This window comes from Schistocerca serialis, chromosome 10 (genome assembly GCF_023864345.2).
Source record: "Schistocerca serialis cubense isolate TAMUIC-IGC-003099 chromosome 10, iqSchSeri2.2, whole genome shotgun sequence".
In the NCBI taxonomy this organism is placed as follows: Eukaryota; Metazoa; Arthropoda; class Insecta; order Orthoptera; family Acrididae; genus Schistocerca; species Schistocerca serialis.
This window is the reverse complement of record NC_064647.1, coordinates 130,338,563-130,365,415: the sequence shown is the minus strand read 5'-3', so window position 1 is coordinate 130,365,415 and position 26,853 is coordinate 130,338,563. Positions and strand designations below refer to the sequence as shown.

General features: G+C 44.0%; 1 protein-coding gene across 3 annotated transcripts in view; it reads right to left on the bottom strand.

Annotated features, from left to right (window-relative positions):
* Positions 1-10,186, bottom strand: part of LOC126425091 (sensory neuron membrane protein 1-like) — a 454,807-nt gene extending 444,621 nt beyond the window's left edge. For all 3 annotated transcript variants that reach the window (XM_050088008.1, XM_050088007.1, XM_050088009.1), the window contains exon 1: positions 10,020-10,186. The gene's annotated coding sequence lies outside the window, so the exon portion shown is untranslated. The remainder of the gene's footprint in view (positions 1-10,019) is intronic.
* Positions 10,187-26,853: the final 16,667 nt, after the last annotated feature.

Below are 26,853 nucleotides of genomic sequence, written 5' to 3'. Positions count from 1 at the left end.
TTTTTTTGCGACAGGCCTGCTTCGTCTTGGCAACGGCCTTGCCGCAGTGGGTACACCGGTTCACGTCAGATAACCGAAGTTAAGCGCTGTCGGGCATGGCCGGAACTTGGATGGGTGACTATCCGGGTCGTCATGCGTTGTTGCCATTTTTCGAGGTGCACAAGCTGGTGATGCTTATTTAGGAGCTGCTCGACAGAATAGTAGCGGCTCCGGTCAACGAAAACCATCGTAACGACCGGGAGAGCGGTGTGCTGACCACACGCCCCTCCTATCATCATCCTCACTGAGGATGACATGGCGGTCGGATGGTCACGATGGGCCACTTGTGGCCTGAAGACGGAGTGCTATTTAGGCTTGATTGCCATCTTCGGGTTACACCGGATGGTCTTGCTATCCATATGACATCGCTGTCATAGATGCTGTCTCTAGTGCATAAGTTTGCTGCTTTAATGTTGGTACTGGATATCAAGACCATCTGATATAGCCTGAAGATGGCAGTCACGCAGAAACAGGCCTATTGTTATGAAATACAATCGAACACAGCAGAGTCTTGGTCTCATAGAGCAATGTGTAATGTCTTTATGTAAGACATATAACGCGCGTTGGGACCAGACGAGTGCAAATTACTGTTACAATATGTCGCTCTGTTCGACAGGGCTGTTCATTATGGATGTTTTTGTAGATCACTGCGGTAGACTCGCTGCCTAGGGCTGTTCATACACAACACTGCAAATGACGTTGGGGTATTCACGGAGAATGACTTCGACATTGATTTGACTCGTACCACACTACAGTCATACGCACGCGCCTCTCGTGCAATGATCAATAAACGTAAAACTCTGTTACAACCACTGATATCGACCGACAATGGCATCGTGTTGCGCGAGAACATGAGATCTTGCGGTCTGACGTCACTGGGTGGCGGCAGGAAACACAGGAACGAAACTCGAGGACACTCTTCACTACCATAAAGGGTCTCTGCAGAATTCAAGCCTCTATCCGGATGAATCTCCACCAAAAAAGGAACGTAATAAACACCTTCATTCTCTTTTGGTAAAGGTTGCACACTGGCTGGGTGTGCCCAAACTTGCGAGTAGATCCATCTCACAAGGAATATACACTACTGGCCATTAAAATTGCTACACCACGAAGTTGACGTGCTACAGACGCGAAATTTAACCGACAGGAAGAAGATGCTGTGATATGCAAATGATTAGCTTTTCAGAGCATTCACACAAGGTTGGCGCCGGTGGCGACAACTACAACGTGCTGACATGAGGAAAGTTTCAAACTGATTTCTCATACACAAACAGCAGTTGACCGGCGTTGCCTGGTGAAACGTTGTTGTGATTCCTCGTGTAAGGAGGAGAAATGCGTACCATCACGTTACCGAGTTTGATAAAGGTCGGATTGTAGCCTATCGTGATTGCTGTTTATCGAATCGCGACATTGCTGCTCGCGTTGGTCGAGATCCAATGACTGTTAGCAGAATATGGAATCGGTGGGTTCAGCAGGGTAAAACGGAACGTCGTGCTGGATCCCAACGGCCTCTTATCACTATCAGTCGAGATGACAGGAATCTTATCCGCATGGCTGTAACGGATCGTGCAGCCACGTCTCAATCCCTGAGTCAACAGATGGCGACGTTTGTAAGACAACAACCATCTGCACGAACAGTTCGACGACGTATGTAGCAGCATGGACTCTCAGCTCGGAGACTTTGGCTGCGGTTACCCTTGACGCTGCATCACAGACAGGAGCGCCTGCGATAGTGTACTCAACGACGAACCTGGGTGCACGAATGGCAAAACATTTTGTCGGAAAAATTGAGGTTCTGTGTAAACAGCTTGAGTAAAGCATCACGATGGTCGCATCCGTATTTGGCGACATAGCCGTGAACGCACATTGGAAGCGTGTATTCGTCATCGCCATACTGGCGTATCATCCGGCGTTATGGTATGGGGTGCCATTGGTTACACGTCTCGGTCACCTCTTGTTCGCGTTGACGGCACCGCATGTTGCAGGTCCTGTACGGGCCTTTCTGGATGCAGAAAATGTTCGACTGCTGCCCTGGCCAGCACATTCTCCAGATCTTTCACAAACTGAAAACGTCTGGTCAATCGTGGCCAAGAAACTGGCTCTTCACAATACGCCAGTCACTACTCTTGATGAACTGTGGTATCGTGTTGAAGCTGCATGGGCAGCTGTACCTGTACACGCCGTCCAAGCTCTGTTTGACTCAATGCCCAGCCGTATCAAGGCCGTTATTACGGCCAGAGGTGGTTGTTCTCGGTACTGATTTCTCAGGATCTATGCACCCAAACTGCGTGAAAATGTAATCACATGTCAGTTCTAGTATAATATATTTGTCCAATGAATACCCGTTTATCATCTGCATTTCTTTTTGGTGTAGCAATTTTAATGGCCAGTATTGGTAGCTGTAGAGACACGAAATCTTTAAAGTAGGAGTGGCGACCGGCGTATTGGTGACGACACTAGGTGGTACTGGACTTATCGAGTTTAAATGTAAGTGCGCGGCGTTGCCGGTTCATCGCACAGCCATCACGCGGGCAGCACTTCTGGGAGTTTACCGGCCACCGCCTGAGCAAGTCCCTCTACTGGCGGCAGGCAACCCTTATCGGGTGTCCTTTGCTAAAGATTACCTCAACAGAAGTGACCTCCTACAAATAGCTACCGTCGGACACAAGACGGGTCAAAGGCTCAATACCGACCTGCTAGGACGGTCTCCAGTACTCAAGTTGCTAGCACGACTACCCACAGTGAATTGTAAACAGGTATGTAAGAAGATCGGTCATCTAGCACTGACAGCAGATACTTCTGCACTGTGGTATATCATAGTGCATAACAGGTTCTAACAACCCTACCACAACAAAGGTCAAAAATTAATTATGATTGTAGTGTTGCTCACGCTGCTAAATATTGCATTTTCGGGCAACAACAAAGTTATATTATGTGGCAGGTGTCATTAGAGCACAGTTAATGAAGTCATTTCATGAAATAATGGATAAACTAGGCACTCATCTTTACGTGTTTCCCACGCTGGTCTCGTTGTGAACTCATGGCTCAATAGTCGAAAATCTAGGTGGTGGTCATTCCAAGCTCGGATGCAAAGGGGCCTGGGTGCTATTCAGCGATATTTAAGTTTTATAGATGTGTTTCATAAACCATTCTTGAAGATTAAACTTAGGACGATGGTGATGTAAAAAAGTAATCAGCACTCCGAATTTAAATTACACTTCCTTTTTTATTACTTTTGTTGCAACATCACTTCACAATATAAATCATACTTGAAAAAATCTTCCTCATTGTTAAAGTTCACATTTCATAAAGTGACTGCAATTTGCGTCTTTTCAACTTGAAGACCAAGACGACTCTCTAATAACAGCTTACGCGCCCAAAAATCAGAGTTACAAGTACGTCAAAGATCATAGTGACACAAGAAAGAATACACATAAGAATAATATCATTGCAATATAAACATATCGATGTATCAAAGTACCTCCACATTAATGAAATCAAATCTTAATGTTGTCACAGAAATATGTTAATTACTTTACAGTTACACAGTAGAATATTGCAGGTATCGAGAGGTTGAGGTGAGGTGCCGTAATGGTTACGTAATTCAAGTACCATTACAAGATTCCCAACCAATCAGTGTCTTGTAAATATTAACGTGCTTGCTCCAGCCAACTGTGAAAAATGTAGTACTTCTGACACTCGGAAACATCGCTTCCTGTGTCGAAATATATCATTGGTTTGGGAACTCAGCAGAATAATGGTTGCCTTCATCAACAGGTCCGTCCCTCCAAACGTGACTGTCCAAAGAGTCATTGCACCAGATTTCAAATCCTGCCCAAAAGCAAAACACAGCGCTACGTTGTGGCTGTTAGGCCACAGAATATATGTCGTTGTAGATCGCAAATCAATGATGCTATTACAAACTTCTCGGACGTATGGACACAGTATCTTAAAATAAAAGCACTAACTATCCATCGGCAAGTATACGAAAATTTTATGCCAGTTGCTTTAGAGAATGGATGCAAGAAGCTATTTCTCTACTCGACATTGTAAAAGTTTTCTTTCGTTAGCCGGCACGGTAACTCAGCGTGTTCGGTCAGAGAGTTAGCTGCCATCTGTAATAAAAAAACTGAGTTAATGGATCAACGACGAACTGAAACGGGTGTCTTGCGACGACCACCACGAGCAGATGGAACGAATGTAAACGAACAAAAGTGAGATTCAGGAAAAAAAAAAGTGGCCATAGCAGCGGGATGCCACGCCAAGGGGCCCGGGTTCGATTCCTGGCCGGGGAAGGAGGTTTTCTCCGCTCAGGTGTTGTGTTGTCCTCATCATCATTTCATCCCCATCTCCGACGCGCAAGTCGCCCAATGTGGCGTCGAATGCAGTAATTACTTGCCCTCGGCGGCCGAACTTCCCCGAATGGGCGACTCCCGGCCCACAATGCTGTGCGCTCATTTCCATTTTTCTTTCTTTTCTTACGTTATCAAACGTTTTAGTTGGAAAATTTGACAAGAGCAAAACTCTTTAAACATGATAAGGCGTTTACCACGAACTAATTAACAAACTATTATTTATTAGTTCACTCATACTAAGTACGAAGGGGCGATCTGTATTTACTTTCTTAGGAGAAGAAAAAGTTCTTAGCCAAAACTGCAATAAAACGTAGTACTGAGAGTAAGATTTTTATAAAAACCTTTACGAAGATCTGATGATGGTAACATAGTGTACCGAAACCGGTTATCCACAATACAGTGTTTTATTGCGACCTTGGCTAAGAGTATTATTTGCTATTTTAATTATTTGAAAGAGCTTCAAGTCTCCCAGAAACAAATGTTTTTATTCAGTAAGAAGGAAACTTAGTAATTGGAAAGGAAACCTTCTAACCTCAAAAGGAACTTAATTAAGGAATCAGTTACTCCATAAGATTTCAAATTAAAGAGCAGTGAACGCTAATTCAGTTTGTTGTAATGGTTGATATTATTTCCTTACAGTAAATGCATCTTCTTTCTTAACTTGTTTAAGGGTCCACTTATTACGTCTCAGATTGCTTAAGTGTCCAATTGTATTTAATTGGGGACCTAGAAACGACGGAGAGGCTTTGTGCCCGTCGTAGCTCTCAGTGGTTCACAACCCAACAGGCTACAGCAGTCCACCCACCCGACCGCCGCCCCACACCGAACCCAGAGTTATTGTGCGGTTCGGTCCCCAGTGGACACCGCACCGAGAACGTGTCATACCAGTTGAGTGTAACCCCAAATGTTTCCGTGGTAGAGTAATGATGGTGTACGCATACGTGGAGAAAGTGTTTGCACAGCAATCGCCGACACAGTGTAACTGAGGCGCAATAAGTGGAACGAGCCCGCATTCGACGAGGCAGATGGAAAACCGCCTAAAAACCACCCACAGGCTGGCCGGCACACCGGACCTCGACACTAATCGGCCGGGCGGATTCGTGCCAGGTTCAAAAATGGTTCAAATGGTTCTGAGCACTATGGGACTCAACTGCTGAGGTCATCAGTCCCCTAGAACTTAGAACTAGTTAAACCTAACTAACGTAAGGACATCACAAACATCCATGCCCGAGGCAGGATTCGAACCTGCGACCGTAGCGGTCTTGCGGTTCCAGACTGCAGCGCCTTTAACCGCACGGCCACAACGGCCGGTGATTCGTGCCGGGGACCGGTACGTCTTCCCACTAGGGAAGCAGCGCGTTAGACCGCATGGCTAGCCGGGCGGCCACTAGTCTCCACTTACAAAAAGTGGGATAGTTAAAATTCGCTTCCTTTTCGCTATACAGTCCCAGTATTCCGTTAACAGATTCTAACATGTTTAAAAAGTAGACGGCGGATACCGCTAAGTTCATATTCCGGAATATATATATATATATATATATATATATATATATATATATATATATATATATATATATATATATGGTGTTACAAAAAGGTAGGGCCGAACTTTCAGGAAACATTCCTCACACACAAATAAGGAAATGATGTTATGTGGACATGTGTCCGGAAGCGCTTAATTTCCATGTTAGCGCTCATTTTAGTTTCGTGCACCTACGCTCAATGGAGCACGTTATCATGATTTCATACGGGATACTCTACCTGTGCTGCTAGAACATGTGCCTTTACAAGTACGACACAACATGTGGTTCATGCACGATGGAGCTCCTGCACATTTCAGTCGAAGTGTTCGTACGCTTCTCAACAACAGATTCGGTGACCGACGGATTGGTAGAGGCGGACCAATTCCGTGGCCTCCACGCTCTCCTGACCTCAACCATCTTGACTTTCATTTATGGGGGCATTTGAAAGCTCTTGTCTACGCAACCCCGGTACCAAATGTAGAGACTCTTCGTGCTCGCATTGTGGACGGCTATGATACAATACGCCATTCTCCAGGGCTGCATCAGCGCGTCAGGGATTCCATGCGACGGAGGGTGGATGGATGTATCCTCGCTAACGGAGGACATTTTGAACATTTCGTGTAACACAGTGCTTGAAGTCACGCTGGTACGTTCTGTTGCTGTGTGTTTCCATTCCATGATTGATGTGATTTGAAGAGAAGTATTAAAATGAGCTCTAACATGGAAAGTAAGCGTTTCCGGACACATGTCCACATAACATATTTTCTTTCTTTGTGTGTGAGGAATGTTTCCTGAAAGTTTGGCCGCACGTTTTTGTAACACTCTGTACATATGCCGATGGTTATTGAGTGATTTTATTTTGTAGTGCTGCGTCCATAAGAACGAGAGATATGTGATAACGTCATATATATACATATACTAACGAGTGGTCTCGTAAGTTGACATACGGCTGGGAGAGCTGGCCATATGATCCTCCATATCCGCATCCATTAACGCCTGCGGGCTGAGAACGACACGGCGGCCGGTCGGTACTGTTGGGCGGAGTTCAGTTATATGCACTGATGAGCCAAATCATAATGACAACCTGCTTAATAGTTTGTTTGTCTGTCTCTGGAACCAAAAACATTACCGATTCTGCATATCAGGGACCCGACAGTTTGTTGGTAGCTTTTCGCAGGTATTTGATATTAGATGTCTGCATTGCAGGTCGTGTAATTTTCGTGTGAGCGGTGTTGCTGCCTGATACCGACCTAGGTAGATACCATAGAATTTACATCTGGCGAATTTGGTCGCCAAGACATGAACACGAGTTCACTATAATGCTCCTCTAACCACTGCAGCACAGTTCTGGCTCCGAGACACGGACAGATATACTGTTGAAAGATGACATCGCCGTCGGGAAGACGTCATGCATGGAGCAATGCAGATGGTTCGCCGCTGGTGTGCGTTCGAATACTACCACAGGTCCCATGCAAGCACAGGAGATTGAATGTTGTCCATAGTATAATACTGCTCCCACCGGCCTGTGTCCGTGGAGCGCTGCACGCTTAGATCCTCCGTTCACCCTCGATGACGGCGTTTGTGGAGACGGCCATCGACCTAGCGTAGCAAAACTGTGATTCAACCGAAGAGCCGACAAGTTTACATTGATTGACTGTCGAATCCAGATGGTCCCGTGCCCATTGCAATCGTAACTGACGATGTCGTTGGGTCAACATGTGAACACGTAGAGGTATTCTGCCGCGATGTACGATGTACGATGACCGGTGTGCTACGAAACAATTGTGCGTGCACCAGCATTCTGCTCTTTCGACAAAGATGCCAGAGATCACCATCTTTACTACGCGATGCAGACAAGCCTCCGAACTTCACTTTCGGTGAAGAGATGTGGACGTCCCTAGTGGTCGTTTCATTGTCCTACCTATTTGCGTAGATGCCCACGACAGTAGCACGTGAGCATTCCACCAGCTTCACCATTTTCGAGATATTTGTTAACTGGCTTTGTGAAATAGTAATCTGTCCTTTGTCAAAGTCGCTTACCCCAATGGTGTCGGCCCTTGGTAGCTGAGTGGTCAGCGCGACGCAATGCCATACCTAACGGCCCGGGTTCAATTCCCGTCTCGGTCGGAGATTTTCTCCGCTCAGCTACTGGGCGCTGTGTTGTCCTTATCATCAACATTTGATCCCCATCGACACGCAAGTCGCCGAAGTGGCGTCAACTCGAAATACATGCACCAGGCGAACGGTCTACCCGACGGGAGGTCCTAGCCACACGGCATTTCCATTTACCTCAATGGTCTCTACCTAACATGGCTGACCTCAAAAGAATTAGCAATCACCGGATTAATTTCATAATATTTCGTACAGTTATGGATCTCAGTCACGTCATGCACGAATAAATGGCGCTATTCCGGAAATATTGGACACCTCGTGTCGAACCGATGACTATATATTTCAAAATTAATACACTTAGAGTGTTCTTCGTCTTTCTTTAGTATTTGGCTTAATGTATGTTTGGCTGAATAATTATGAAACCACGTACTGGACTAGATCTCGAACACAGAAATCTGTCTCTGGCAGGCAGTGTCCTGTGAATTGTGTCGACCCGCCTGTCCTTATGGCTGTATCTGCCTTCACCTACGGAAAAGGTAGCTACTGTTTGCCACCTCACTGGAATCGTTCGAGACGTGCGCGTCTCCACACAAACTTCTCGAAAATGATCAGTTTGGGTTCTCACATATAAAATATTTCTGCACAAATACGAGTCACTAAAGATAGCTTCAGTCACAACGCTTAGCTTTGGTAAATGATTCGCTCCTAAAACAGGAAAATCGTTTTTTTTTTTGTTATTATTCTTTCTAGGACGAAATTCTGTAGTATTGAAACTGGCATTAATCCAGTACCGTATCGTCGTTCGAAGAAAAGTATTCCAGAAGGGTAGACAAAGTAATGCATTCCATCTCAGCTCAAACTGTTAAGTAGAACTACTTGGCGATATAGTAGAGACTGCAACAACGTGAATGACCTTTTATGCGTGATCCAAAATTGCTAAGATCTGTAATCGATCGCAATTGTTGCTATAAATTGGTATCAATCGGTTGTAGAAGCGGTTCAAAAATGGCTCGGAGCACTAATCGACTTAACATCTGAGGTCATCAGTCACCTAGAACTTAGAACTACTTAAACCTAACTAACCAAGGACATCACACACATCCATGCTCGAGGCAGGATTCGAACCTGCGACCGTAGCGGTCGCGCGGTACCAGACTGTAGAAGCGGACTGAAGCCTAAAAAAAGTTTTCTTCATAAGCTGTGCGAACGACTGTTATACTGTTTTCGATATAAAAATGTAGAAAAGAAGTAGAAATAGCGTATATACCATTGAACTACATTTTACATAATCAAATGTAGCCTTTTTCCGTGACCCTATATCGCGAATATACCCACGTAATACGAAACAAGTATGATAGCACACTAAAATTTACCTTGCTATAAACGAAGTAAATCCACCAATAAAATTTCAGATGTTGTTCAGAGATATTTTCGGAGAATTTTGGTATAAGGGACCGTAACTCATTGCACAGCAATAACGTGGTTTGTCATCCTAATCAGGTAATTTTTCTTCTTTTAAAATAAAATGACAGTAGCGATAAGACCTGCAGTATGCAGTCATCAAAACGTAAAACACACGACACATAGTAACGCAACAACCGTCATATGAAAAATGTACTCTTTCATCGTAGCATAGCGTCATTGCGCTGTGAACACACACATGACATGCATGTCAGCCTATTCGTCAGTAAACTTACTCATCTGCCGCGTGTCGCTTATAACATATAACTATGCCGGGAAAAGAACCTCAGAACAAAAATGAGCAGCATTGAATGGAAGCTTGAAGGGAAAGACGAAATCAGGCATTACTGCTCTCAGCTGAAAGTACAGCGAGTAAATGGACCACGTTTGTTTCCAAGGCAGAGGCAGAAGCACATACAGATGAAATTGATTTCCACCACCCTTCGATTGAAAAAACCTTTCTCATACCTGAACAATTCGAATTTAGGCAAGGAAAACGGAAAGAGTGTTAAAAGCCAGAACGTCTTACCTTGCTATATATAACTGGCGTAGGTTGTCAGTAAATGGGTGTATAGTGCTGTAGATGACTATACTTTGGTAATCTCGAGCTGTATTGCTGAAAATTAAGTCCTTATTTTTGCACACGATGCGATCGGTGGTCCCAGTATGGATCCCTGTGGAGCACCTACACAATGACGATACATGAGGACGAGTGGCAGGACCCTATGATGACGTCCTCTGACGTAGCAGGCGGCAGCTGGTGACGGAGTGGGGGAGGCGCTAGGAGGGGGAGGTGAGCGTGTGGTGGAGGGGGAAGGAGCAGAAGGAAGACTTCCGGCGGACGTGGCCTCTCATTCGTGGCGCGTGCGAGTGGAGAACGCCCACATGAAACACGGCAGGGCCGAACAGTTCGGGGATTAAAATTTCACGTGTATTCTTCCGCACGCGGGCCAAAGTGTCCTCCCGAGAAAGTCCAAGAAAGTCCACCCCTCACCTGTACATTCCTTCGCTTCTGGTAGCTTTAGTTTATCCACATACGATCACTGGCATACAGCATTCCAGCACTTCAGTACATAATAATAATTATTTATTCATTTACGATAATTGTTTACAACGTACCACAGTGAAAGCTGAGACGAGCAATCTTATCAGGAGACTTGTGTTCTTTCAACGGAAAGTACCTCGAATTGGCCTACAAAAATAACCTAAATTACAGCATACGCATATCGTACGAGATTTTCTAACTCTCTACACGTGGAAACTATTAATCCTAGAGAAAAAAATGAATAGGACCCTTTATGCAGAGATTTAATTTAGTTTAATTCTGTACTGGGATATGTTTTTGTCAAGGGCCGCGGCTTTCGAATTATTCAAGATAAACATAGAAATGTGACCTTCAAAAGCACCCCCCCCCTTCCACAATCAACCCCTTCCGCCCCCCACCCTCAACGGTCAGGACTGATAATATATTATTCATGGTACTCTCTCCTTTCACTGTACAGATATTTGCAACTACACGAATTATTTCCCATATTCGACCTTTTTTACTTCATTACGTCACCAGTTAAATCGCCTATTTCGTCAACATTACTAATTTAAACGTTCTTTCATTACCCTCACGGGCAATGAAAGAAAAACACGACATTTGTAAACGTCACACTAAACCTGCACACGTTGACAGTTCGATCTGAAGTCAACCCTCACAAGCACAGTAATTTCATAGTCACAAAGCGTGATGAACATAACGACTGAACTGTTAATTTTATGCTGTTAAAAATCAGAAAACTGTTAGGTAAAATGTACACATACTTCAGTTTTACAATTTGTAAAAGGACGAACAAACCGGTGACGTAATAAAGCCAGTCAATGAACAGCAAAAACGTCGACTGTGGTAGGAGGGAGTACCGTGATCAACATGCTGAAACTCCCGACCTTTAGGGCGGTGAAAATGGAGGTCGATGATCGTTTGATGCCTGTAGCGAAAACGAAGTGTATAACTAAACTACATTAAATTTCCTACAAAAAGGTCATGTTGCGTATTTTGTCTGGGACAGCTTATATGGGTTTTGTAGGCCAGTTAGAGGGACCTTTTCGACCTAATAGGCCACAAGTGTTCTGTATGAAATTAGTCTCGATTCCCTCGACACCACTGTGGCACATTGTATACGATTATCGTTTAAACACTGTATCTATAAGACCATAGCTTGAATACGTTTTATTTCGGGAACAAACCAAACAAGGTTTTTCGGCAGCTTATAGTACACAAAAGTGCACGTAATTTTATTACATGGTTGATACTCTCCTGCTAAGCTTCCTAGTTGTATCAAACCTTTCGAGAGTTCTCTTGCTCTCTTATAGACGCATACGTTTACGCATTACAAATGATTTTCATAAGCCCCTTCTGATACGCCACAAGTTGACCTGTCGTTCCATTTATAACAATACATTTAATCGGTTAGAGAAGTACATCACTCACGTTTCAAGAATGATACCTGCTTCAGTATCTCGGCTGGTTAAGAGTATTAATTATGCAATAAAATTACTTGCCACCCTGCGTACTATAATTTACAAGACCTTCGCTTTCATACGTTAATCCGTTAGCGAATTAAAACAGGTGTTACGTCTTACGTGACTATGGGTCAGCATATCGAAAATACGATGTCAATAGCGCACTTCAATCTGTAAAAATGCGTTTTCTTCATACCACGAGCTGCATGTAAAATATTTAATTGTCAGAGAGGCATTACAGCATAGAGCCCATCGTTACTGATATCTGATGCAGTGGACAAACAAATAATTGTATTATGAAATAAAATTCAGATTGCTGCTATAATAGTTGAATGATGCATTTATTGGGACGGATCCGTTTAGCAAAAACAGACATAATGTCTGATGGGATAACCGCAATCACTCGTTTCTCCATTGTTATTTATAATCCGCCTTGATTGCAAAAAATGTGAAACAGCATGTGAAAGTTGCTGTGTATGGAGGGATTACTCCTGTAACCGAAATTGCAGATCTGAAGATGGTTCTAGAGGAACCGAAACCGGTCATGTGAATAAACATTTTTTGCAATCAAGACGCATTATAAATAACATTGGATCCATTTCGGCTAGATTTCCATCTTCAGACCATCTGTGAAAGTCTAGCCGAAATGGACGTATCACAATAAGTTCAGATGGCTCTGAGCGCTATAGGACTTCAGTCCCCTAGAACTTAAAACTACTAAAACCTAACTAACCTAACAACATCACACATCCCGAAGCGGGATTCGAACCTGCGATCGTAGCGGTCGTGCGGTTCCAGACTGAAGCGCCTAGAAACCGCTCGGCCACACCGTCACAATAAGTACACAATTAAAATACTATAGTAGCAATCTGGATTTTCTTACATAACGTCTCTAAGAGGTATCTTCTACGCTGCGGGTCCATTGTAATATAAATAATTGTATGCATATCGGTATCTATAAGACAGTAACATTTGATTCCATAACAATAGAAACATAAGTTTACTCACGTATTATGTGGTTCCGTAACAAATTACGTGTGTATCAGTTATAAATTATCTATGATTTCAAAATCGAAGTTGATCTGGATTTTCATATCACGTTTTCAGCTACTTTGAGATGCATAGATCGCGCAACTGATGGCGGCTTACTGAACTGCATAGAACAAAAAATAATGGATACACCGACAAGAGAGACCCTGAGGCAATAACGAATATGTGATGTGGTAATCGAGGAAATCACGCAATATAAAAATTGTAGTGAGAAACGAGGGCGTGAATACAGCAAACAGGTCCAAATGTTGATACAGGCTACAGTGAATACGTAACGATGGAGATCCTTGCACGGGATGTGCTATCGTGGAGAGAACTGCATTAAACCCGTCTTCGGACAGAAGACTACAGCAGCAACATCACAGGACTCGTTGAAAGGAAAATTGTTTTTAGACACAGGTAAACTTTTTAACGGCATTCGATAGCTTTCCAAAAAATTGCACACTGACTTTAACACTTGTTACTGGCGTTGACAATTGGTCAAGCAGGGATCTCACACGAGGCTCTGTCGTTACCTGAAGCATGGAGATATTCGCCACAGTCCGTTCCGGCCACTTTCCCTCTCAATTTCAGCGCGTTCTTCTCCTTGTTTTCCTGCTTTTACGGCCTCACTGGACCAATCATTTTTTGGTCCTCTTCCTCAGTGGATTTTCTTTCCGAATTGCGCAATACCTTTTCATTCTTTCTTCTGCTTCTTGTCGTTTCTCATCTTTTTATTGTTCGACGTTTGCCTATTTTTGGTTTAAATCTTATTTTTGTGTTTTTCAGTTTCTTTAAACTTTCTCTTTTGTTTTGCAAATCGTCAAAGGTTAATTCTAGCTCTTTCATATCCTCACTGATTTCCTTTATTGTCTTACTGCTTCCTTCGTGTTCCAAAACTTCTCTATAATGTTTCTTGGTAATCTGGGGTGTGGTGTCCTCATAACGTCACAAAAAAAGACAGCAATTTTTCCGTACAGTATCCGTAATGGGCTGCAGTTTCTTTTAGCGTTATCAGCCACTGTCCTTTTTGATATTTCTCATTTATGAATATTCTAGCTATTCTTCTCTCTACTTTTGGGAATTTGTCGATGCTGTTTTTCTGGGTAACTCTGAAAAGAGTTTCACATCCGTATGTCACCTCTGCTTCAACCAACGTACTGTAACGCTTGAATTTAGTTTCGATAGATACACTTTTTTATTGTATGTGGGCCATGTTAATCTACGAATTTTCATAATTCTGTTAGTTCTCTCTTGTCAGGCTGTTTCTCGTCCACGTTGCATGTTTCAACTTATCGTTAAAAAAAAACTAAATTTCGTCCGAACAGGCCATGAAGGCCTAATGGTACCGTCCGGCTGCCGTGTCATCCTAAGCCCACAGGCGTCACTGGATGCGGATATGGAGGGATATGTGGTCAGCACACCGCTCCCCCGGCCGTATGTCAGTTTGCGAGACAGGAGCCGCTACTTCTCAGTCAAGTAGCTCCTCAGTTTGCCTCACAAGGGCTGAGAGCACCCCTCTTGCCAACAGCGCTGAGCAGACCGGATGGTCACCCATCCGAGTGCTAGCCCACTCCGACAGCGTTTAACTTCGGTGATCTGACGGAACCGGTGTTACCACGGCGGTAAGTCCGTTGGTATTTCCTAGTTATTTAAATTGTTTCACTATTTTCACTTTTCTGTTATTTACGTTTGTGTGGTTGATTACTAGTGGATCTGCTACCATTATCTCATTCTTTTCGAATTATCTCTCGACTCCTATTTTGTGTGCTATATTTTGTGGGCTTTCTATTTGATTTCTGGCTTCTTGAACGATATTAGCTAGTAACACTAAGTCGTCTCCGAATCCCAAGCAGTTTAAGTTTATCTGATCTTTCTTCGTTCCAATTCTTATGTTTTTAGGATTTTCCTTGTACCACTCTCTCATCACGTACTTCAGAGCACAGTTGAAAATTAAAGCAGAAGAACCATCTCATTGTCTTAACCCTGTTTTAATCGTAAACGTCTAAGGTTTTTCTCCTTTGAACTTTAGAGCTGATGTTAGAGTTCATCACTTTTCGAGTTCATCAGATTATTTTGCGCAAAGTTTCAGCGTCAGCCGTGACTAGCATCATATTACTGAAAACGCAGTCAGACCTCACGTTTCTAAAAGCGAACTATGTCTTTTCCACGTTTCTAATACTCAAGTACAAGCAAAGATCACCATACAGTTTGCTCCTCTTTGGATTGTCAGATGTAGTTGACAATATACTTGGTGTCACATTGGACAGAATGCTGACATATCATAAACACCTCCCCAAAACAGCTAACGAGGTATAAACACGAGTGAATCTTGTGAGGAAGCTGACAGGAGCACATTAGTAGCAATGCATTTGTTCTCCATGCAGCATCCCTTATGTCGGTATACTCTGCAGCAGAACATTGTACATCAGTTTGGCCACACTGCGCCCGTATGGTTTGTCCAGCTCATCTTCGCCCAAGGGCTGTTCTCTGCAACCTTTACCAGCAAGAATCTATCCGCCTTCACGAAGACTTACTCCCGCTGCCTAAGAAACGAACTGCCGCAACACGACGTGACATGGATTCGACTAACGTCTGAAATAGTGCTGGAGGGAACTGACACCATTAATCTTGCAAGACTGTCCATAAATCCGCAAGAGTACGAGGGGGAGGGGGGGGGGGGAGAGAGGAGAAGTCTTCTGAACAGCACGATGCAAGGCATCCCAGATGTGCTCAATAATGTTCATGTCTCGGGAGTTTGGTGGCCAGCGGAAGTGGCGTCCTGGGAGCCACTCTATAGCAATTGTGGACTTACGGGGGTGTCGCATTATTCTGCTGGAATTGCCCATCGGAATGCACAACAGACATGGATGCAGGTGATCAGACAGGATGCTTAGGTACGTGTCACATGTCAGAGTCGTATCTGGACCTATCAGGGGTCCCGTATCATTGCAACTGCACACGCCCCACACCATTAGAGAGCCTCCCACAGCTTGAACAGTCCACTGCTAACATTCAGCGTCCATGGATTCATGAGTTCGTTTCCATACTCGTACACTTCCATCCGTTCGATGCAATTTGAAACGAGACTCGTCCGACCAGGGAACATGTCATCAACAGCACAATGTCGGTGTAAGGATTTGTGTCTACATCTACATACATACTCCGCAATCCACCATACGGTGCGTGGCGGAGGGTACCTCGTACCACAACTAGCATCTGCTCTCCCTGTTCCACTCACAAACAGAACGAGGGAAGAATGACTGCCTATATACCTCTGTACGAGTCCTAATCTCTCTTATCTTATCTTTGTGGTCATTCCGCGAAATGTAAGTTGGCGGCAGTAAAATTGTACTGCAGTCAGCCTCAAATGCTGGTTCTCTAAATTTTCTCAGTAGCGATTCACGAAAAGAACGCCTCCTTTTCTCCGCAGACACCCACCCGAGTTTCTGAAGCATTTCCGTAACACTCGCGTGATGATCAAACCTACCAGTAACAAATCTAGCAGCCCGTCTCTGAATTGCTTCTATGTCCTCCATCAATCCGACCTGATAGGGATCCCAAATGCTCGAGCAGTACTCAAGAATAGGTCGTATTAGTGTTTTGTAAGCTGTCTCCTTTACTGATGAACCACATCTTCCCAAAATTCTAGCAATGAACCGAAGACGACTATCCGCCTTCCCCACAACTGCTATTACATGCTTGTCCCACTTTATATCGCTCTGCAATGTTACGCCCAAATATTTAATCGACATGACTGTGTCAAGCGCTACACTACTTATGGAGTATTCAAACATTACAGGATTCTTTTTCCTATTCATCTGCATTAATTTACATTTCTCTATATTTAGAGTTAGATGCCATTCTTTACACCAATCACAAATCCTGACCAAGTCATCTTGTATCCTCCTACAGTCACTCAACGACGACACCTTCCTGTACACCACAGCATCATCAGCAAACAACCGCACATTGCTATCCACCCTATTCAAAAGATCATTTATGTAGATAGAAAACAACAGCGGACCTACCACACTTCCCTAGGGCACTCCAGATGATACCCTCACCTCCGATGAACACTCCCCATCGAGGACAACGTACTGGGTTCTATTACTTAATAAGTCTTCGAGCCACTCACATACTTGGGAACCAATCCCATATGCTCGTACCTAAGTTAGGAGTCTGCATTGGGGCACCGAGTCAAACGCTTTCCGGAAGTCAAGGTATATGGCATGCGTCTGATACCCTTCATCCATGGTTCGCAAGACAACATGTCAAAAAAGGGCGAGTTGCGTTTCGCAGGAGCGATGCTTTCTAAAGCCGTGCTAATGCATGTACAGTAACTTCTCTGTCTCAAGGAAATTCATTACATTCGAACTGAGAATATGTTCGAGAATCCTGCAATAAATCGGTGTTAAGGATATCGGTCTGCAATTTTGAGCATCCGTCCTTCTACCCTTCTTATATACAGGCGTCACCTGCGCTTTTTTCCAGTCGCTCGGGACTTTACGTTGGGCAAGAGATTCGCGATAAATGCAAGCTAAGTAAGGAGCCAATGCAGTAGAGTACTGTCTGTAAAACCGAATTGGAATCCCATGAGGACCTGGCGATTTATTTATTTTCAACCCATTCAGCTGCTTCACAACCCCAGTGATGTCTATCACTATGTCCTCCATACGGGAATCTGTACGAGTCTCAAACGGAGATATGTTTGTACGATCCTCGTGCGTGAAAGATTTCTCAAATCAGTCATCTAGGGTACACGAGACGGCCTTTGGTTCCGAAAGCCCATATCGATGATATTTCGTTGCATGCTTCGGACACTGATCCTTGTTGATGGCCCAGCATTGGTATCTGCAGCAATCTGCGGAATGGTTGCACTTTGGTCACATTGAACAATTGTCTCCAGCAGTCGTAGGACCCGTTCTTGCAGGATCTTTTTCCGGCAGCAGCCATTTCGGAGATTTGATGTTTTACCGCGTTCCTGATAGTCACGGTACACTCGTGAAATGGTCGTACCGGAAAATGCCCTCTTCATAGCTATCTCGGAGATCCTGTGTCCCATCGCTCGTGTGCCGATTACAACACCACATTCAAACTCACTTAAATGTTAATATCCTGCCATTCTAGCAGCAATAACCGATCTAACAACTGCGCCAGACACTTGTCGTCTTATATCGGCGTTGCCGACCGCAGAGCCGTATTCCGTTTACATGTCTCTGTATTGTAATACGGATGCCTATACCAGTGTCTTCTGCGCTTCAGTGTACATATTAAATAGTCACACGTGTGGGGTTTTGTTTAAATGTGTATTAGATTTGTTGTAATTGATACTGAACACAACTTTTCGAGAACTTTCACATGTTGTCAGAAAAACATACGTACTGTTGAGTGGTACGTAAGATTATAAATTAGTGAAATCAATGTGAAGTGAAGTAGAAATAAGAAAATATATGAAAAACTTAGTTTAGTTTAGAAGAATTACACACTGGCAAACAGCGGGCAGAGCAGCAGTGACAGAAGAGCCAATGACCATGAAGTCAGCACGTTCAGGAGAAGCCATCCCCCTCCCCACATAAGCAGAAGCTGTCGAGTCAGCCGTCAGGGCATCGCCCGACTGGCTCACGTGTTTCTCAGCTGTCACATGTGATCAAAGGCCCTCACCTACATTCCAAGAACCAATGACCGACGTTAAGAAGATTCTTCGAGAAGCTTTTCAACGTGACAGAATAGGCAATGACCGTGAAGTCTTTCACCTCGAGTGAACTGAAGTGAATAAATACGCGAGACGCAGTAGATCCGACAGGAGTAGTAGTTTTCAGTTCCAGTACAGTTCAGTCGGTGCTGAAGACCGTCATGCAGGAAGAGACTACATCGCACACAGAAGCACCAAGTCCGCCGCTGTAATGGAATAGCAAGCAGCAGCCTCGCCGCCAGAAGACAGAAGTCAGAAGGTGTTTGAAGACCGATTTTTACGTACCCGGGTGACTCGTGAGTATGGGAAGGAGACGGCCTCACATCAGCAGTCAACTGTGAGCTGGGATGAAGATCTGACAGCCGAAGACTGGCAAGCTGGAGTCCGTTGTTCGAGTCCGGGACACGCCTTCCCCCGCCGCGCCGCTCCGCTGGCCGACGCCCAACACCGTTACACGCGGCCTCATAGAGAAGAGAAGCACTGGGACGCCACATCCGAGGTATCACCGTCCGATTCACGACTTCGTTCTCAATAATCAAACGGGCCACCTCGCGCTGCGCGTCTCCAGTCAACTGGGCGAGACGGCGACACGAGATACACACCGCTACGCGTAATCAGACACCGCCACTGCCGCAGCAGAAGGCTTCGCAAACGACACAGCTGCCGTTCTCCCAGCCAGAACAATCCAGTAAGGGAACAGTTGTACAAAACTGTCAATAAAAAGTTATCTTATGTAAAAATGCTGTTTCATTCTACCTCATACCCGAGCCAATGAAGAACCCACCCTGCCCACATGTTGTTAAGAGAGAAAAATTAATTTATTTAGTATTTTCATCCTGACATAATGCTCATCCTGACAATTGACTAGTACAAAAAGAGAAAACCCAGTTACATTTAGTGACAGAAGTGTTACAGTACGTGGTTAAATACTTCGGCTGTTTTAAGCGCTACGAGTAGTGACCCCTTTTCGCCTGAGTTCCGTCATTTGCTGAGAACTTCGTTTACATGTCCTGATCCAATCACGAGATAAAAGCGAGTCACCTTGTACCTTCCATCCAGTGCTGGATAAAGGCCTCCTCTTGATTTTTCCAAGTATCTCGGCGTCCAGCTACCCATATCTATGTCACTCACGCCCATTCTCTATCGTCAGGCACCCAACTTCCATTAGGTAGTTCTCTCGGTATTTCGTCTGTCGAAATTTAATGATCAAATTTGTTTTCGGTGATCCATTCGCCTCACTGTACAGGCACGTCCACTCACCGCGTAGGCATTGTTTCGTCTCCCAGTAAAGCCTGACATCTGTCCTAGCAATTCCCAGGCTACATCTTTCATATTCTCGCAGAGCAGCCCTCTTTTTATGTATGGTTATAGAATCTGTAGAATTTGAAGTACTTGTGTGAGTACCATAACGTAATATTGGCAACAAACCTTGATTCATGCTTTTTCTCTCGTTCTAAATTGCCATCTTAGTCTTTAAACCCTGTTTAGCTTCCGAAAGCTACTGCAAATAATTTTTAGTGCTCTATTTGTTTCTTAGGGTGTCTACTCTCTCGTTTTTTTTTTTTACATGTCCCTTGCTCGGAACCTTACCGCAGCCACTGGAACAGTTGTCTCCAGGCACACAGTCTACAGACGACTGAACAGACATGGTTTATTTGCCCGGAGACCTGCTAGGTGCGCTCCACTGCCCCCTCGTCACAGGAGAGCCCGTAAAGCCTGGTGTCAAGAACACAGTACATGGACATTGGAACAGTGGTCCCAGGTTATGTTCACGGACGAGTCCAGGTATAGTCTGAACAGTGATTCTCGCCAGGTTTTAATCTGGCGTGAACCAGGAACCAGATACCAACCCCTACATGTCCTTTAAAGGGACCTGTATGGAGGCCGTAGTTTGACGGTATGGGGTGGAATTATGATTGGTGCACTTACACCCCTGCATTTCTTTGACAGAGGAACTGTAACGGGTCAGGTGTATCGGGACGTCATTTTGCACCAGTACGTCCGCCTTTTCAGGGATGCAGTCGGTCCCATCGTCCTCCTGATGGATGATAACGCACGACCCCCACCGAGCTGCCATCGTGGAGGAGTACCTTGAAACAGAAGACATCAGGCGAATGGAGTGGCCAGACCTAAACCCCATTACGGTATTCTCCACCCAGTCACATCACTGCTGTCTTCTCAGGTCCGTACTCATCCACAGCTGCGTCTCCATTGTGTCCTGTTCTCTAGACGAACATGTTCACGCTATCACTGCCCCTATTAGTTTCTCCAGCCCCAATGTATCTGTTGTTAACAGATTTTTCTTCCGCTCTAAAAGCACCATGTGCCTCATGTCCCTCACAGTAAATCTTCCTAGTCTGCAACTTAGGAATCATTTCCGACGATCGCTGATCATTCGTATAGAAGTCTTTCTGTATAATTCTTTTGAAGACGCCAGCGTTTGGGCACTTCTAAGACCACTATTACTGTTGAGCAACATTAAAATGTGTTGTGCATCTGAATTATTACCACTGCGTATGCCACATTTAATGATACGAAATGAATATCATAACAGTATTGGTTTCAGAGAGCGGGAAGATCATTTCAACCTATCTTACAGCGGCGCCAGTGTCCATGGGTAGCTAAATTCCATTTAAATATCCCAAAAAAAAAGATCTAGACTTACTACAAAATGACTGAAACAGTTTTCTTGAAATTCCACACATTTATTACAAACGTCGCTGTCATATCCACAAAGCTCACAAATATTTGCACATAACTTGGCAAAATCTTGAAACAGATGTTTTAATACCATAAACTGTTCGTCGCAAGTCCATTACATTGCCACCACAGTCGCTGCCTTAACCACAACCACCCACCACACTTGGCGCCAACTTACTACCGAAGGCAATAATGTATCAAAAGTAACTTTGAAATATGTTACATTGATAACTGTGCAAAGTGTGATAATAATAATTTTTAGGTATATTACGAAACACAAACTCAGGAGTTACTGCAGAATATTCTCTTTTAATGGAATACAAGAATTCCTGACTGTCTAGGTGTTTCGAAATTACCGTAATTACGTCTTCCGGGTGCATTAAAAATGCTCCAGTAAACTTCAAATAGGAAAAAGAAGTGCTAATAACTGAATATATGGATACAACGAAACCGAGAGACGCACGAATTTACACACAACGGTACTGCTAATTGCAGTTGGGAAAGCGGGTATCGAGGGATTCAGTGAAGATTAGAGGACGTCAGCCAAGCGTCGTTACACATTCCCGCCACAGCCGCTGTCCTTACGTCACCTCAGCGGTGGGAGCTTCGCCTGCTGCCTCTGTGGATTTATTCACGCTGCCTGTTGCAGCGCCTGAGCTACCCAGACACGTTAACACAGCTGCAGTATGAAGGCTCAGACAAGGGCAAAGATTAGGTAGCGCAGCATATCGGTGACTTTCTTGAGACGCTCTTCGTGGACGCTCTACCTGCAGAAAATTTCCATGCAATCTCATGTGCATTTCTCACCGATCACATCTTTGCGTCTTTCAGAGGCATCACTTATTTCGTGACCAGTATCATAAATGAAATAAATAACAGTCACTCTAATGAAGGGGGAATGTATATAAAACTAATCAAATATCTGGAATTTTTGTTCCCGCTAGTTAGTTCTGTAGCACATCAGAAATATTATTTACAGTTTTCAGAGTTAAATTCGTGCTATAAATGATGTAAAGGCCATCTCATTTCAACCAATGCACTGTGCCACGCCCGCGTTTCTACGTGACTCTGTCCTTGTTAGCGATGTTTTATTATTTCCTGCCGTCAGAGAAGACGTCTGTAGAGTATCTGAGGCTGTGATCCCAGTTAAGATGCGATTATTTACGATTTATTAAATAAATGACCACATGGAGGAATACAAGACCCAAACGGCCAAAGACAAGATTTTGCTCGTGTAGTATTGTTAAAATTTCCACATATGATGCTTGCCTAGTGTTAAACGATGGTAACACTAGAAGAATACGACCCTTAGTAGGATTTGATGCACGTTGCTTCACTGCAAACATACTGAAGAAGACTGATGATGTGTATATTGCTAATTCTGGAGCTTTAGTTAACGATATTGCTAAAAGGGTATGCCATAACGATCACACCTGAAAAAAAGACCTACATGAAGACCAAAAAGTGCTTACGACCAACATTAAGATACTTGTTTCTGCATAAACGCTAATAAAATCTTTTTTTCTACATTTCCTACAACTTTCATTTTTCAGTGTGTAATAGACATTGTCTGCTGAACCATTGCAGATAAAAGGTGATATTTGGTACAGACTTAGTAAATACGAGGGTTGGAAATTTAATAGTGGCAACTATTTATTTGCAGCTCGTACAAAATAGATACGTGTTTCAAAGTTTTACTGACAGTCGAAGTAGTCACCAGCTTTGTGTATAACCCGTTGCCAGCGACGTGGAAGTCGTAGGACACTCTTAGCAGTGCCAGTTGTGTTGACAGTTGGACGGGCGCGGTTTATTGACCGGCGAATTTGTAGCCGTTCTGAAGCGAATGCCGTGAAGTTTACAAATCTAGGAAGTCACGAGGGCTTAAGTCACGGGAGTGCAGTAGGTGGTATAGCACTTAGCAGCCCCATAAGTCAGACAAATCAGTGGCAGCTTGCACTGTACGCGCTTGAGCATTGTCCTGCAAAATGATGGTCAGCTCCTGCAGAAAGTGTCATCACTTCTGTCTCTAAGCTCGTCGTAGGTTGTGTTCCAAAAATGAACAGCACAGAGACAGAAGTGATGACACTTTCTGCAGGACCTGACCATCATTTTGCAGGACAATGTACAAGCACGTACAGAGCAAGCTGCCACTGATTTGTTGACTGATGGGGTTGCTAAATGCTACACCACCTAGTGCACTCCCCTCACTTAAGCCGCCGTGAGTTCAACTCAATTTCTAAACTGAAGGAAGCATTCGCTTCAGAACTGCTGCAGATTCGTCGGGAAATCGACCGCGCCGCTCGAACTGTCAACACAACTGGCACTGCTGAGAGTATCCTACGACTTCCACATCGCTGTCAACGGGTTATACACAAAGCTGATGACTACTTTGATGGTCAGTTAAAGTTTGAGACACGTATCTAGTTTGTACGAGTTATAAATAAATAGTTGCCACTATTTAAGTTCCAACCCTCGTACCATAACACAGCTTCCTGAGATAAAAAATTTTTCAGTACATTACTGTCAACTTTATTTAAATTTATATTAAATAAAAATGGCTATGTGTCATACACATAAATTTAAAAAAAACTGTTACACAGATTTCTTATGAGGATAATCTACCATTTTCTGGAAGTGATGAGTTAAGTACCCTTGTTCCTCATGTGATGGTATGTGTACTAGAAGTATCCAGCAACACCCTGATCAAATTACTTGACAAAATAATTCAAAAATAAATCCAAATTACAACCAGTAACATAATGATACCATGTGAAAAATTTGGTTCAATTATCTCTTCAACAGTAGAAGTTACTTTAGCTTATACATTTATGAGCCAAAATATTATGACCACTGCCCACCGCCACGTTAGATGCCGCTTGGTGGCTATACGAACACTTGACGCAGCAACAAAACTGTGTGAGCAGAGCAGACTCGCATGGGGTATCACCCAAGCGAAGGTATGGACTGCAAATGGGGAAATGCATTGAGATAAGCGATTTTGACAAATGTGAGATTATTGTTACGCAGAGCCTGTGGACGAGTATCTCGAAAAAGGCGAAGCTGGTCGAATGTTCACGTGCTACTGTCGTGAGCAGACACGGAAAGAGATAGGACAGTGAAACTACCACTAGGGGCTTAATGGTTCGACGTCCACGACTCTTCACAGAACGTGGGGTTCCGGAGATTGTCTGCCCTGTAATGTATGACAGATGGTGATCTGTAGCATCTCTGCCGAGTGAGCACAATGCTGGTGCACGCACAAGTGTTTCGGAGCGCGCCGTGCATCTTACATTGTTGAACATGGAGCTGCGCAGCAGACCGCCCCTACGTGTTCACACGTTGACCGGACGACTCGTAAATTACGATTGCAGTGGGCACTGGACTGTAGGGATTCGACCGTCGATCAACGGAAACGTGTCGGCTGTTCAAGTGAATCACAGTTTTGCTGCGCTAGGTCGATGGTCGTCTCCACCAAGGCCGTCATCGAGGTGAACGGCGGCTCGAAACGTGCAGCGCGCCACGCACGCAGGCTGTGGGGGACAGTATTATGGTATGGGAGACATCCTCCAGTGCTTGCATGGACCTATGATAGTAATCGAAGACATGCTGACAGCTGTGAACCACTTGCAACCCTTCACGCTTGATGTCTTCCCCGAAGGCGATCATCAGGACTATAGGTGTGCATCTTTCGGAGCCAGAACCGTGCTACAGTAGTTTGAGGAACTTTGTAGTGAACTCAGATTCATGTCTCAGTCTGAAGTAAATCCTGTGGAACACATCTATGTCGCTTCCACGACCTGCAGTGTAGGCATGTAATGCCATTGTTGTTGTTGTTGTTGTTGTTGTTGTTGTGGTCTTCAGTCCAGAGGCTGGTTTAATGCAGCTCTCCGTGCTAAATCTATCCTGTGCAAGCTTCTTCATCTCCCAGTACCAAGTTGTGGCACAAATTTCTCTTCTCTTCAATTCTACTCAGTACCTCCTCATTAGTTATGTGATCTACCCATCTAATCTTCAGCATTCTTCTGTAGCACCACATTTCGAAAGCTTCTATTCTCTTCTTGTCCAAATTATTTATCGTCCACGTTTCACTTCCATACATGGCTACACGCCATATAAATACTTTTAGAAACGACTTCCTGGTACTTAAATCTATACTCGATGTTAACAAATTTCTCTTCTTCAGAAACGCTTTCATTGCCATTGCCAGTCTACATTTTATATCCTCTCTACTTTGACCATCATCAGTAATTTTACTCGCCAAATAGCAAAACACAATTACTACTTTAAGCGTTTCACTTCCTAATCGAATTCCCGCAGCATCACCTGGTTTAATTCGACTACATTCCATTATCCTCGTTTTGCTTTTGTTGATGTTCATCTTATATCCTCCTTTCAAGACACTGTCCATTCCGTTCAGCTGCTCTTCCAGGTCCTTTGCTGACTCTGACAGAATTACAATGTCATCGGCGAACCTCAAAATTTTTGTTTCTTCTCCACGGACTTTAATTCCTACTCCATATTTTTTTGTTTCCTTTACTGCTTGCTCAATATACAGATTGAATAACATCGGGGATAGGCTACAACCCCGTGTCACTCCCTTCCCAACTACTGCTTCCCTTTCGTGCCCCTCGACTCTTACAACTGCCATCTGGTTTCTGTACAAATTGTAAATAGCCTTTCGCTCCCTGTGTTTTACCCTTGCCATCTTCAGAATTTGAAAGAGAGTATTCCAGTCAACATTGTCGAAAGCTTTCCCTAAGTCTACAAATGCTAGAAACGTAGGTTTGCCTTTTCTTAATCTTTCTTCTAAGATAAGTCGTAAGGTAAGTATTGCCTCACGTGTTCCAACATTTCTACGCAATCCAAACTGATCTTCCCCGAGATAGCTTCTACCAGTTCTTCTATTCGTCTGTAAAGAATTTGTGTTAGTATTTTGCAGCCGTCGCTTATTAAACTGATAGTTCGGTAATTTCACGTCTGTCAACACCTGCTTCCATTGGGATTGGAATTATTATATTCTTCTTGAAGTATGAGGGCATTTCGTCTGTCTCTTACATCTTGCTCATTAGATGGTAGAGTTTTGTTAGACCTGGCTCTCCCAAGGCTGTCAGCAGTTCTAATGGAATGTTGTCTACTCCTGGGGCCTTGTTTCGACTTAGATCTTTCAGTGTTCTGTCACTCTCTTCACACAGTATCATATCTCCCATTTCATCTTCATCTACATCCTCGTCCATTTCTATAACATAGCCCTCAAGTACGTCGCCCTTGTATAGACCCTCTATATACTCCTTCCACCTTCCTGCTGTCCCTTCTTTGCTTAGAACTGGGTTTCCATCTGAGCTCTTGATATTCATACAAGTGGCTCTCTTTTCTCCAAACGTATCTTTAATTTTCCTGTAGGCAGTATCTATCTTACCCCTAGTGAGTTAAG